At 35.6% G+C, this 15,997-nt stretch overlaps 1 protein-coding gene across 2 annotated transcripts in view; it reads right to left on the minus strand.

Moving 5' to 3' along the window:
* The window catches only part of LOC124356689 (protein croquemort-like), a 32,262-nt gene extending 16,864 nt beyond the window's left edge, over positions 1–15,398 (minus strand). Inside the window, exon 1 of one of the 2 annotated variants that reach the window (XM_046807836.1) lies at positions 15,270–15,398. The gene's annotated coding sequence lies outside the window, so the exon portion shown is untranslated. The remainder of the gene's footprint in view (positions 1–15,269) is intronic. The other variant, XM_046807835.1, reaches the window with a different exon arrangement.
* Between the last annotated feature and the right edge of the window lie 599 nt (positions 15,399–15,997).

Here is a 15,997-nt window from a genome sequence, read left to right on the forward strand (position 1 = left end):
ACATGGGTTTATATGGAGGGTTCAAGTCCCCTTTTAAATTGTGACATCTCAACATTAATATTTAAAATCTTGTCTCTCAATGTATTTATTTATTCAGTTTTGATATTGTTGAGTTTTAAAATTTTAACCATGTTAAATATGTTAATAGTTATTTTTTTATTATTGTTAATTTATATAAATCTGTTGGCTGTTTGGTTATTGTTGTCATTACAACAACATAAGATATATAGATCTATATATTTACTGGTAGGCAGGATTGAGTAGGTAGAAATTGTGTTTTAGTTTTTAGTTTATAATATTTTAGTAACTGGACGAAGTCTATTGCACTGTTGAATGCGTTTAAAGACCAATAAAGATCTTGAATCTTGAAACATGATTTCTGTTAATTGTTACCTTAATTGCTTTTCTTAAAGCTAGGTATTTCAAACCTTTTTCACGCAAAAAGTATAATTTTTGTTTTGAACTATGTTAAATCCTGAAGTTGGTATAAACAGTGGCCAGATTTGAACACTGGTCATTTCCAAAAAGATTAGCTAGGGGTTCAGTTTGTTTTTAATTTTGGTTTGTATCAAAATTTCTTTTGGGATTGAACCAACATCCCATGCTACTGTTTTTGGGTGATATTCAGAAATTCGAAGGAGCCACCATTACTGAAGAAAACGTTTATCGAGCATGTGCTATTATCTAAGAAGACAGACACAAAAATTATTTAATGATTAGAGCTTCCCTAGTGATTGGATCCACAAAAAAGCGAATAATCTTGCATGACTTTTTAATTTCAGGAAAATTATTTCTCAATGGGTACATCACAAATTGACGGTTGAGTTATAGGTTGATTGTGTGAAAATAATAATAATGGTGGTCATTGGATTATTTCCAAAACTTTTCACTGGAACTTGAAAACTGTCAGATGTACATTGTTTTAAGTTTGTATATGACAATGAAAGGATTGCGAAAGATACAGGATTTTTCCGGACATACGTGTTACTGATTTTCTGTATCTCTTAATGATAGCAAGATAGCAATGATAGCAATGTCTGGAAAATGTACTCACAATTTTTTAACATTTCAACTCAAGAAGTGTTGTATAAGTATTTGAAGACGAGCCATTCCCCGCAATGGTCAAGAAAAAATGATTGGTGAAGAAAGTAATGTACACTATTTTCTTCAGAAGTACGAGACTGGTGAAGGCAATTTTTCAAGCTGGAGGAACAAAGAACTGTCACAGCAAGACAGTACACTGAACAATGTTCACCAGAAGTCCTTCAGGACTTCATTAAGGGTTTAATTTTGCATTAAGACAATGCCCCTTCACACACTACTGCTGCAAACTGAAGCTTTTGGGGGGAAATGGCATTAAAACGATGGAGCTCCCTTCTTATTCATCTGATCTCGCTGTGTCTGATTTCTAGTTATTCTTCAGTATAAAGAAACATTTCCAAGGTAATTGCTTTTTTTCTGAAGCCAAAATGAATGATGAGATTCATAATATTTTTACACCATTCCAAAAAATGGATCACTGGGTGCTTTTTGGGAAAATTAAATTTTTAAAATGCATAAATGCTGGAGAGGATTACTTTGAAAACACCTAACGTTTGGTAAGTCTAACACAAAAAACTCTTCATGCATCTCAAAATTTTCAGAGTGACTCGTGCGACCTCGTGGCGTCGCGACCGGAAGGTGGGACCTTATAGAGGAATAATCCGTGGATCCGCCACTAGATTCCGTCTATTCCAAAACCTAACCAGCTTTGATGACTAAACAAATACTAATAATTTGGGTATAGTTCCGAAAGGTTCCCTAACAAAATACTACTAAAATCTAGACCACCCACGCTAACTTCTCCCGGTCCACCCTGCTCGAAAGCTGCACAACGACTCACTGTGTGAACAACCTCCGGTCACAGCCTGAAAACCTAGCAGGAACCATCCTACCAGAACCTGTCCGGAAGAATTCCGGATGGTAGGAGGCTCCTATTGTTTGAGCTAAGGGCTAGAGGTCGGCGCAGCTGGCTACAGCGTTCGCGGCAACAGACGGATAACGCGCGCCAAATTTAAAACTGTAGCGGCACTCGCCGCATCCTCCCCTCCTTCTCCGAGGAGTTCGAAGGCTTAGCCATTAAGAGTGGTAGAAAGGGTAAGAGGAAAGTTATTTGGAAGTGAACCAGTTAAAGTTAAATTGAGCCAAAAATCTTAAACTAGAACGCAGAGTTTACTAAAATTTTCAAATAACACTACCATGCAGAAAGGCGGTGCAGAAACCGCCCCCATTCTCGCTGAACAGCTCCAGTCCTCAACCACAGACAACTTCAACCCATAAGTGGAAAGCAACTAAGATCTATCTATCACCAATATGTCACATACCTGCTAAAAACTTCTAACTCTTCCAAGGTTAAGGTTGGGCTTCTTTAAAAAGTTTAATTAAATTATAGAAGATAGTCTAGGTAAAAGGAATCAGTATTCTGGAAACCGTGTTTGACTGAGAATCACGACCTTCATTCAGCCCCATCATCAGACTCAGATTTCCCTCCAAAAATAGGCCAAGTAGGAAAGGAGAAGTTAAGGATATATTATTCTTGTGTAACTCATAGAATATTTCTTCCATCGTAGCTGGCCATAATCCTAGTCCTGTTCCCCTTACTTCCCTCCCCCCCTCCCGCAGCGGGAGACAAGCCTGCCACCAACAAGCCAATCTACCGGACGCAGAATGAGAGGGAGTGAAAGGTCCCCATGACCTCTCTGGAAGAACATATACAATTAATTGTTTTGTTCATATTCTTTCAATATTTGAAATACAGGAAAGGTGGTGAAAAGATGAAATGGCCATTGGAGAAATAAATCCAAATCTAAATGATGAGGTCTCCTAGTGACTACAGTCATAAGAGGCAAGGAAAGAGGAGAATTGGTCTGCTAACAAGTTCTTTAAACTTATCTACCCTATTAGTTTTTCAAGATTGTTTGGTGACATATGGCGAGTAGTATTCCCTAAATGGAGTGTTCAGATCGAGAAGGAATGGGCCAACAAACAATAACTCAAGAGAAAAAAAAACTCCTGTTGGCTCAGAGTTAGTAGGCCAGGAAATGATTGGTAATAACCATTAATATGTGGATAGGATAACCACTCTGTATAACTAACACATACAAATAAATATACATATAACTGACCATTATAAGGTCGTAACACGCATGCTCGAAAATACAAAGTAATATCTATCACGAAAAACCATACACGAACACTAAATTACACAGAGATAAACATTTATAGCAATAAATAACGATTGACTAACTGGCGTGAGTGCTTCGCTATAGCTTTAGCCTAGTTGTATATAGGAGAAAACTTTGTTGAAAAGTCGACTATAAGGGAAATGCTCAAAAATGTCGGTTCTAAAGCATTTATCAATACAAATTATTCTCTATCCCTAATTGCCTTAAGTTATAACTTAACAAAAAAAAAAATTAATTAATAGGATAGAGATAGTTAAAGATGTGTTAATGAAGTGTGTTTGGGGTTGCGCATAGGAGGCAATGAGACTGTCGCTGCTCCCAATAGTGATTACAGAAAAAATATATAAATAAATGCTAAATCCAGGAAGCTGTAAATACTCCAAACAAACAAAATTTAAACGGCAGATCTCATAACCACCCATCCCCGTGTAAGTGTATAGTAGACAGTTTGGACCAAACATCAGAATTGCCAAACCCAACACCAGGTAGCAAGAGGAGAGCACGCTCAGGTGAACTCCTTAGCCAAATCCACCTCAGTGTCAGGCACAGCCACCAATGCAGGGTCCCAATGAAGAGTAGAAAATGAAAATGAAATGTTATTTGTAAGGTGTAAAATGAAAGAAGAATGAAAATAAACTCAAATTAAACCTAATATCACAATGGCTTTTTCGGAATAGAGGAAATATCTAGTGGCAGATCATTGTCGTGGAGTTGGGAGAATGCACTTTTTAATATGGGATACATGTGCTGACCTAACAAATTTCTTGGTTTTTGGGTCACGCAAGGCAACTGTTACAGGGGAGGTAAAGGTCTCAATTTCCAAAGGTTTAGACCACATAGGCTGCAACTTGGTTGAGATGTGTTTGGGTGCATTACTCAGGTTAAAAAGTCGATACATTACTGTATCACCCACTCTAAAGGGAACCTGTGCTCGACCTTTATTATACTGTTTGGATACTTTATCCTTAGCACGGATCAGATTGTCTAGAGCTTTACTCCATCTCTGTTCCATGTTTCTTGGTTCAGAATTAGGTTCTAGAAGTTGGTCAAGATTCCATTTATTTTCCAAAGGAGTGCGGATAGTGTATCCCAAAAATATTTCAGAGGGTGAAGTGCCAGTGCTCTCGTGCTTAGAAGAATTAAAGGCGGTTTGAAAATAATGTAGGTTTTCATCCCACTGAGTATTGTCTTTGTGGTGGAAAATTCGCAATGCAACTCCGATATTTTTGTTCACACGTTCAGCGTGCGAACTTTTCGGGTAATAAGGAGAAGTCCTAATGTGTTTAATCCCAAGCTCATCGCACATGTTTTTGAACTGATGAGATTTGAAACAACTGCCAGAATCGGAGACAATAGACTGGGGAAACCCAAAGTAGGAAAATAGGCCTCGTTTAAGGGCATTTACTGTAGTTAAAGCTGTTGAATTCTTAGTTGGGATCATGACAGAAAATTTGCTAAACGCGTCTACAATGGTTAGTAGCCACTGGTGACCACGTTTTGTTCTAGGGAGAGGACCAACATAGTCAATCATGATCTTTTCAAAAGGTCTTTGTGCTAGATCAGACGATAGATAACCATATTTTGAGTTTGGGGCTTGCTTACAGCGCTGGCACTGCAAGCATGATTTAACCATGTTAGTTATTGTTGTAGTAAGATCAGAACTGTAAAACACTCTTTTTAACCGATTTAGTGTTTTGGAGATTCCCAAATGTGCTCCAACTGGGGACGTGTGATACATGGCAAATAGCATGTGGTGTAGTTTTTTGGGAACAACAACACGCGGTCTGCTCTGGGAAGGGGTTTTATAAACTAAGACATTATCAATTATTTCATAGTTTGGAGGGTGTTGTCCAGACTTAATTGACTTAATTATATTTTTTAATTCTGGGTCTAGGGCTTGATGTTCTCTTATGTCTTGGAAGGCTTCTGGTAGAGAGAAAAGAACTAAACATTTTGAGGTAGGATTTTTGGGTTCGTTTGTTGAAAGTGTTGAACTTGTGTCATGTTGTTGGGGAGTTGTGGGGTCTTCCTCGTACAAACGAGAGAGGCAGTCTGCAACAACGTTCTCTTTGCCCTTAATGTGACTGACTTGAAATTTAAATGTGTTTATTAAGGCAATCCATCGTGCTATTTTTCCAATTTGCCTGGGGTGGTTCAGCAACCAGGAAAGAGCACTATTATCCACAAAAAGAGAAAATTCTCTATGCTCTAAGTAAGTTCTGAACTTTTCCAAGGCAAACACAACAGCGAGAGCCTCCAGTTCAAAGGTTGAGTAGTTCTTTTCATGGAGGTTCAGGGCACGACTGGCGTAAGCAACAGGTGCTAGGCTGCCATCCAAAGTTTCCTGGGACAAGACCGCACCCACAGCCGTGCCAGAGGCATCGGTCTGCAACGTGAAGGGTTTTTCGAAGTCGGGTAGCCTCAAAACAGGTGAAGATACTAAAATTGCTTTAAGTGTTTTGAATGCCTCCTCCTGAGAAGGTCCCCATAAGTATGGAACGCCCTTCCTTTTTAAAAAATTTAAAGGTTCCGAAATCTGAGAAAAGCTTTTAATGAATCTCGAGTAATTTGAGCACATTCCCAGAAACCTAGACAGTTGTTTTAAATTCTTAGGTGTTGGGTAGGAGTCGATAGGTTTACTTCTGTCAGGATTTAGACTGATTTTACCATTATGAAATATGTGACCCAGGAATTCGATTCTAGGAGATGCCACAACCATTTTTTCAGGACTAACCGTCAGACCAGCATCTCTAAGCCTGTCTAAAACTATTTTAAGATGCTGTACATGCTCGTTGAAACTGTTACTGAAGACAACTAGGTCATCAAAATAAACAAAAAGGAATTTGAATTTTATATCTCCAAAGACTTTGTCAAGTAGATTTGCCAAAACCATGCCACCGGAAGCTAAGCCGAAGGGCAGATAGTTATACTCGTAACAACCTGTGCTTGTGACAAAAGCCGTATATTTTTTGGAATTCTCATCAAGAGGAATTTGATTATAAGCACTTACAAGGTCCAGGTGGGAAAAATGAGAAGCCTTCCCTAAATACTGGAATGCTGACTCAACCGTTGGCATGGGAGTGTTCTCCAGCTCAACCATCTTATTTATGTGTCGGTAGTCTACCACCATGCGACTTTTACCATTCTTTTTCGGGACTAAAAACGCCGGACTTGAATATGGAGAGTCACTATGACGAATAATACCCTTACTCAACAGGTCTTTAATATGGCTGTTTAGCTCTTTCAGTTTGGGAGGAGCATAATGAAAAGGTTTTGAGCGGACAAACTTATTAGTTGTTATACGGATGGTATAAGATATTAAGTTGGTTTTGCCAAGGCATGGTGTTATGGTATCCGGGTACTGCTGCAATAGGTTTTTTAAAATGTGTTTTTGTTTTGTGTTCAAGTTTTCTCCTAATGTTGGTGCTGTATGAGTTGATTCTATGTTGGGTTGAGCTGACTGATCCTGGAATTGATTAATAATTAAGGTTGTGTCAAAGGAAAAAGTTATTTTACGCTGAGCCGCATTGATCACCATTTTACTGTGATCTACAAAGTCCAAACCCAAAACAACTGCCACCGGTAGGCTATCTGATACAAAGAAAGAAAAAGTCCAGGAAAGGTGTAAAATTTTAAAATGCAATTTAATCTGTTTTTGGAAATTCATGTAAGTACCATTCGCTGTCATGGCTTGAGTTCTGGTGTTAAGTGAATTGACGTAAAACCCTTTACCTTTCTGTAGATCCTTAAAGACTGACCCAGATATTATTGAGTATGTGGAGCCTGTATCAATTAGTGCTTCAAGTTTGATTTCTTTTATGGATAGCCAGATAGTAAGGGGATCTACTTTGGGTAAAGAAGGTGCCATAGAGCGGACAGGGCGATTCACCTTCGGTTTAGGGGAGACAATTTCCCTGTCTAAAAATGCCTCCCTAGGAAGTTTAAATGTTTTGGCCTGGAATTGGACTGACCAGAATAATTAGCTTGCCTATTCTGTTGACCGTTTTGGTAGTTACGCTGACTTGTGTTGTTTTTTGGTGTACTATATTGGCCTGAATGGTTATTCCCTGATTCCAAGTGTGAATGACCGCCATTACGACTATTTTGAGGTTTATATTGATTAAAGTTACGTGACCCGTGATTTTGGTAGTGGTGTTGACCGTTAGTATGGTTAGAGTGGCCACTGCTTCGGTTGTAAAACAATCTGTTGTTTTGTTGAAAACTTTGATTATATGGTATGGAACTATGAAGGGATGTAGGTGGGGGTACGTTGGTTGTTTGTGGAGTGTCGTAATATGTAAGACGTAAGTCATCTACTGTGGGGGCCAATTTTAAAAGATCATTAATGCAGTGTGGTGTTATAAGTCCTGATAAGCAGGCTCTAGTGGAGGGATTGAGACCTACCATAATAGTAGTAAAGACAACTGCATTATCTACTGTAGGGTTTAAAAATGTAAACATGGCACTAATGCTGTGTACATAGTCAGCTAAGGACTCTGAGTTAGTTTGCTGGCGGTACAAGAACTGATTCTGAGCTTCCCTCAGTGTTCTATCAGTTAAGAGTGAAGTACGTATAGTCTGGACCAGTGAGAGCCAACTAAGATTAGACGTGATAGCATTTAACCATATGCCACGAAGTCTACCCTCAGTCCGCGGAATAGTATTTGTAATAAATAGTTTGTCACTTACAAGGTTCAAGTTGAATATTTCTGTAGCTTTAATTACAAATTGTACGAGGTCTGGGAGGGACGAAACTGAAGTCATAGGCAGGGCTCTAATCATTTCGCGAACAACAGAAGGAAATGTCGCATCACTATCTCTATTATGGCTTGAGAATAACTCGGCAATCTGTGAAGACACTACTTCTGTAGTGCGTTCAACTGTCGTTTGTGTAAGTTGTTGCATAGCCACTATCAAATTTTGTATATTCGGATCTATTATTGTTTGTGAAGGTGTGTATGTTATGTTGGACTGTACCTCAGATTGTTGTGTGACTGTTGGTGTAACATCAGTCGAGGCTGCTGTAGTTTCTAATTTGGATTCATTAATATTTTCGTCTGAGTCGATTTCACCTAATTTATATTTTTCTTTAATATAAGCACGAAGTTGAACTCTCATTCCCTCAAGTGTACCTGCTGGTGTGATGCCCAATAGAGAGCATTGATCCCGGGCCTGAGTTGCTTTTAACTCTTTAATCCACGCTACAGTTTTGGGGATATTGTCTGGTTTATACATATTTAAAGAGAGCGAAAATAACAACACAATAAGCTATCCAAGGCAAACTGGTACCAAAATATGTTTACTTTTGTAATAATTAGACTGGGGGAGTCTGAAAACAATAACAGTAAAAAACAATTATTTCAAACAACTTGGGCTGACCTAGCTTTGAGAAAAATACAGCAAACCAACACCTACTGGGAGGGAAAAAAATCAGGTAGTTACTTATTTAAATTATAAATTAGTTTTATATTGATGTTAAAAAAGTTTAAGTAGTTTAATTTTTTATAAAATCTTCTCTGTAAATTAGCTTGTCTATCTCTTTTAAATAAATAAAAATTTATTATATTCAAATTGCATTGTTAGACTTATAATTATTGTAACAACTGTTTAAGTACCTGAAACAAATGCTCGAATCCAACATTAAACATATTTCCAAGCGAAGTGATATTTAGAACACAAAGGTTAAAATTCTACCGAAAGTAAAATATTGGCTATAACAAAAATAACAAAGTCACCAACTACCTTACCTGTATTCGTAACTCAAGGTTAGTTACAAATGATCATCGCAAGCTGTAATTTACACAAAACAAAAGCACCAGTTATTATTATGTGTTTAACACTAACTAATATAACCAACATCTAAACGTATATAAGGCTAAGTCGTAAAATAATTTAAAGAAATCATTCGGTTTACAATTTGTTTAAGTGAAAACGAAAACAAATTACCGTTTACTTACAAAGATAACTTACGTAGTACCTTAAAACATTGACCGGAAATTATAAGATATTCGTACTTAACTGTAGTAGTAAAATCTATAATGTAGATTAAAATAATTAGACTTCGTTATCTACGGAGTGATACAAAAACCGGATCTGAGGAACTCTGCTTACGCAATTACGTGCTTGCACGGCAAACTGACTAAACTTGTGTCGAAAAATATTACTGCAGTTCCAAAAATAAGAATATCTAATTCGGGTAAAAATATGAAGTAAAATAATTATAACAATTGCGAGCTTAGAACTATAAGTATAATTACAAGGAAAAATGTCAAATTTAAGGGGAGGCGGTACCCCAGAAAAATATTTTTTTCACATTTTTTTTTTATTTTTTTAAAATGTTAAGCGGCTTTTTCTGCACACAATGATATATAATACATGTATATTTGAAAATTGTAAACCTACAGAAAAAAAGTTTTAAAATATGCTTACATCATGTTTCAGGAAGAAATTTGTGACAGCGCTTGCGTTTATTCACACATGTACTATTATACATATGACCTTTTATTTTTGTGTGCTATAATTTGCTTTTGTTGTGTTGGCAGGCCTGAACTAACTTCTATTTCATCAGCTTTGAGTTCTGCTTCTGACTTTATACTGTTTGTTTATTGTTTTGCTTAGTGTTTTGGTGCTTTGTGAAGTGATATAGTGAGTGTTAGTTAGTAATTTATATTTATTATTGCTAACAAGATTGTTTATGTATAAATATGCCTCGTGTTAAAAGTAGTTATGCTAAACCCCGTAAAGGAGTTGGTGGTAGGAAAAGAAAAACCAGCCAGTCCTAACCCTAATGAGATTGTCAAAAGATGAGTCTACCCCTAGGCCTGAAATGTCAACACAATCTCAGTCAAGCTCTTCAAAGAAAATAAACATAGATAAGTATGAGATGTTTAATTGTGATGAAAACTATGACAATGAAATTATTAACATGCAAATTTTATCAGATCAACTTTTTAGTTTCATCACTTTGTAAAAATTGCAAGAAAAGTGGTTTACAAGTGCGTGCTGCTCAACATTTTGGCCTGGCTTTTGAGATGGAGATTTATTGTTTGCCATTGTAAATATGTACATAAATTTAATAGTTCTAGGAATATTAATTTAGAAAAAAAGACTCTATTTGATGTAAATATTAGACTAGTGTATGGACTGAGGTCTATCGGGAAAGGTATGGCTGCAGGCAAAATGTTATGTGGCGTAATGAATCTTCCGCAACCTCCAACAAAACCGTTTCGATATAATAAAATTTTTAAAAGACAAGGCTAAACAGGTAATGGATGAATCCATGAAAAACTGCTGTGGATGAGGCTGTTGAAGGAAAATAATAAAACTTAGGTAAGAACGAACGCGACTTAAAAGTAGGTATTGATGGCACTTGGCAACGGCGTGGCTTTAGCTCTCTAAACGGAATTGTTACTTGTACAAGTGTTGACACAGGAAAAGTTATGGACATAGAAGTGTTATCTAAATTTTGTAATTGTTTGGACAAACAACAACATGAGGCTATTTGTTCGGCAAATTATCAAGGCTCGAGCGGAGGTATGGAGTCAGCTGGAGCCTTAGCTATTTTTCACCGATCAGTAAATAAGTATAATGTTAGGTACTTAGAGTATTTAGGTGATGGAGATACAAATAGTTTCAAAACTATTGCAGACAGTAAACCTTATGGTGAAGTGGAAATACAGAAACTGGAGTGTATAGGCCATATTCAAAAGAGAATGGTGGGGTCTAGGCTAAGGAAACTAAAAAGAGACTCAAAAGGCGTAAACACTTTCTGATGGCGGCAAACTAGGTGGAAAGAATAGACTAACAGATGGCATAATTGATCAATTGCAAACCTATTATGGAAATGCTATTAGGAAAAATACTGATAACCTACAGAACATGAAGGCAGCGGTTTGGGCCATATATTTTCATAAACTTTCGACGGACGACAATCTCAGCATGGCCTTTGCCCGTCAGGAGAAAATACATGGTGTAAATACAACAAGGCAAAGCACACTAAAGAGCCATATTCTCATAAGAACAGCATTCCTTCAGCTATAATGTTAGCCTTGAAACCAATCTTTCAGGCTTTAGCAAATCCTGACCTTCTTCGAAAATGTTTACACGGTAAGACGCAGAATGTCAATGAAAGCATCAATAATGTCATCTGGTCTAGAGTGCCAAAAAAAGATTTTGTGACATTGAACACACTTGAGTTTGGTGCTTATGATGCTATTTCTACTTTTTAATGATGGCAACATAGCAAAATGCAAAATGCTTAGAGCAGTAGGCATTGAACCTTGCAAGAGGACAATTGACGCAATGAAAAGTTTTGACTACGAGCGAGTGCGACGAGCAAATTGTGCGATAAGTGACTTTCAAAGACAAGCAAGGAGACAAACCAGGAATTTAAAAAGAAGGATTGAGGAGGATTTTGAAGAGGAGCCTGCATATGATCCAGGAATGCACTAATGCTACGGTAAATAAATTGCATGTTTTTTTCTATAATTTTGTTATTGTTTACTCTATTTGTGGCTGGGTATAAGTTCTATTTCATAATTTTCTCTGTTATTTCTCTTATAAATGTATTCTAAACTCAAAAATGTTTGAAATAATATAGCCTAATTAATTTTTTTTGTATTATCTTTCACTCCGTTATGACTATAGGCCTAACCCGCATCGCGTTACTTTTGATATACAAATTTTCCAATATAGATAAATTCTAAATATTAAAAGCATATATAGCCTATTCTATTAATATAAAGATCACATTTAATTATAAAAACCAATTACATATCATATATAGGTAAAAATATTATATAACATAGCTAAATAGGTCATTATATTCGTTTTTTGCGATTTCCCGCAAATTTACTTTTTTACAGTTTTTGCACACAAAGGTACACGTTTCTCAGAAAACTACTTGGACAATCAACTTGAAACTTTTACACACATTTATATAGGTATTTTGGCACCTACTGAGTTTTTTTGAGATGCCTCCTATTATAATTAGGTACCTAAAAAAAATATTCTAAATTCCAAGTTTGATATTTCAATATGGGTTTGAAAAAAAAAATCATAAAAAATTTATTTTTTTAAGATACAAGCACCAAAAAAACTCAGTAGTTGCTTAAATACCTATATATGTTGTATAAAAAAATTTAGGGTTGATTGGTCCATTAGTTTCTGAGATAATGGTACCTATGTTAACATTACAAAGATAGGGGTACCGCCTCCCCTTAAATTTTAAAACTGTCTTAAAACGAAACGAGAAATTCTTGTTTGAAACAGACAGACAGACGGAAATTACGAACTCCGTGATAATAAATTTTAAACGACTTAAGCCTTATGAAAACTTGAAAAAGGAATTGTGGCTGTAATAAATAATAAATGGACAGTTATGTAAATTAAAGTCAACAAAGAAAAATACTGCATAACACCTATAATTAGTGAAAAAAATGGTGTTACAGTCTAATACAAAGTGTACTTCAGGTTACTAGTATAAAAGAAAACTATAGAACTTGGTTAAACAAGTCGTAACTCTGCTTAGTTAAAGCTTAAATGAGACTTTACTGTTATTAGTTACTAAAAAAATACGATTTAAGAAATATTTAAGAATATATTTATATTTAAGAAATACTTTATAAAAAGGGCAAAAAATTACGGTATTAAATTATTAAGGTTGAACTATGAAATTCTATTAAAGTTAAACTGAGAACAATAAAATAAATGTTTAAATTAATTCAAGTAATAACGGTTTACACTTTAAGCTTATTTTAAATGACTAGAACTAATTTAGTTATCTGATTCTGTAGGTGAAGGTCGCTGCTTCCCTCGTGGCGTCGGTCGCTGCCCTGGGGTGTTTTACGCCATTGTTTGAGAAATTACCACTGCTAATACGAAAACTAAAAAAAATGGACGGAAAGCGTGAAATTAAAATTAATGCTGGTTAGGAATGGTGTTGGGAATCCGAGGCGGACGGCTCGCGCTACCAATATCTGCGACCTCGTGGCGTCGCGACCGGAAGGTGGGACCTTATAGAGGAATAATCCGTGGATCCGCCACTAGATTCCGTCTATTCCAAAACCTAACCAGCTTTGATGACTAAACAAATACTAATAATTTGGGTATAGTTCCGAAAGGTTCCCTAACAAAATACTACTAAAATCTAGACCACCCACGCTAACTTCTCCCGGTCCACCCTGCTCGAAAGCTGCACAACGACTCTCTGTGTGCACAACCTCCGGTCACAGCCTGAAAACCTAGCAGGAACCATCCTACCAGAACCTGTCCGGAAGAATTCCGGATGGTAGGAGGCTCCTATTGTTTGAGCTAAGGGCTAGAGGTCGGCGCAGCTGGCTACAGCGTTCGCGGCAACAGACGGATAACGCGCGCCAAATTTAAAACTGTAGCGGCACTCGCCGCACTCGTATGATTTCTCTACTGTATATACACATAGTAAAACCTTGGAATTTTAATTATTGTATGAAAAATACAATTAGATTTTATATCTCCCTCATACATAATAATGGATACAAAATGTATATGAATCTGACTGTTCCCCTTCATCCTCATAGTGGTGCTACTGATTCATGTTTTCTGTCAACAGAATGAATTGTATTACTGGAGAATAAGTGAATTTTGAAGACAACACTGAGAAATGAAGACATTAGTATACAAAGGTTCACTCTGCTTATACCATTTACATTTTATAATCATATAAAACCTTATCAAACAAAACAACAAATTAGGCCTTGCTTACATAAAGATAATTCTTTTACCAAACAAATTTTGAATTGTTCTTATTATAGTGATTAAATAAAAATGAAAGTAATTGAAAAATAATCTTATACATTTTTACAAAATGTGACTGTAAGAAATTTGCATCTGGCTAATTGTAGTATTGTTTGAAATTTTGATTTTACTTGTTGCTCAAAAGAGGTTTCTAACATTATCTACATAGCTTCAAATTTAAAAAAATAAGTGTAAAAAGTAACAACATTGTATATCAAGTTTAGAATTTTTTAATTAAAAAAGTTGTTTTATTTCTATTTTAATTCATTTATATCAATTTACGCTTAAAACCTCAGAATAGGTTAAAAACTGAATTTCACTATGAGATTCCAATTTTTTCAATCTTCTATTCCTATTTATTAAAAGTTATCTTCCTTGCGAGTCTTTTGGAATATGGAGTAAGATTAGTTACTATAGCATCATTATCAAATGTGTTTAAATTTTTAAAATATCATATTATGTCTCAGTTACTTTTTTCCAATAAAATTAAGACTAAAGGTGAAGTAATCTGTAGAGCATCAAGGGAAGTCACATGACTTACCAGAGTAGGCGGTTTCACAGGACAGATGTGGCGAAGTTTATAACCTAACATGGACGGTATTGGTTGATTCAGTGATTGTTATACTAAGCCTCATTTTTAACAAGATTTTTCAATAGGATTTGGCACGTTTGAAACAAAATAATTTTATTTTTTAATTCAGCTTGTTTCGAACTGTAAGAAATGACAGATAACTAAAGATTTACTAAATTTAGACGTGGAGAACTTTGGTACTAGGCATCTCATGTGTTCATTCCATTCACCTCCATCTCAGATATAGCATATAAACTTTTAAAAATCATTTAACTAATGGTATTTTGCATTAATAATGCATTTATGTTAAACATCAAAATGGAGTTTTCTCTAGCAGATTCTGTAGTGAAATTAATGCAATTTTAATACTATTAAAATAACTTACTTATCAATCCACATCAATGTTTATTATAATAGTGGGCACTAAAACCTCAATGTTATAGTTAGAAACATCTTAAACAATTGTTATTATTTGAATAATGGATATGTACATATTTATTTGTGAATGTTTTTTAGAGCGAGTTACTTGAAGATGAAATATCAAAGTTAGCATACAACATAATTCTAATTTTGTTGAAAGGACTTTAAGTTTTTGAGTAGTAAATCCAACTTGTAAATAACTGTAGTAAACCTTATTACTTATTTTGAAAGTAGATTAATTAAAGAAAAAAATAATGAGATATAAAATATAAATTACTTACCAGTAATATTATTCAAGATATTATACAGTGTTATTGCTAAAACACAAAATGATTCTCAATACAATTTAATGAACAATAGGTAGTCTAGATACAATAAATATGTAAAAATACTTGTGACTGTCAATTTACTCATTTCTTATCTAAATATAAGTCTATCTTTTGAGCTGTCATTTTAGATTCCCTCAGATGCCAAGTAAAGAAGATAAGGACAGTTTGAGTTTAATTGACATAGTAACCCAACTACTTCCATCTTCTTAGTAGTTATTTTCCAAATAACATGAAAATGAATCCATTATATGTTTCTGAATTGGTTTCAATCTTGGATTAATTAACTTTTCCACTAGTAACATGAACCTTAATTGTATATGTGAATTTCACACAATTTGTAGAAACACTATGCTGGTGGTTTAAAAGCATAACATCTATTCACAATAAATGGGGATTTTATTAGTTGCAAGTTGGTAAACAGGGTACTTACAATAGCTGGATTACACAGCTACCCCAAAGATGTTTTCAAGGAGATTAAAAAAATTTACTTTGATCATGACCCCAAAAACTCAAACCACCATAATCTGAATATATATATATGTGTGTGTGTATGGGCAGGCCCATATCCATAACGGTTTTTTTCGGACCATTTTACTGGGGCCCGGGTCAGCCCTGCCACATTTGTACGTAGGCGGGAGGCGGGGCATGATGAGGCCCGCCAAAGCTGAGCGGGGTTCTGC

This window comes from Homalodisca vitripennis, chromosome 3 (genome assembly GCF_021130785.1).
Source record: "Homalodisca vitripennis isolate AUS2020 chromosome 3, UT_GWSS_2.1, whole genome shotgun sequence".
NCBI lineage: Eukaryota > Metazoa > Arthropoda > Insecta > Hemiptera > Cicadellidae > Homalodisca > Homalodisca vitripennis.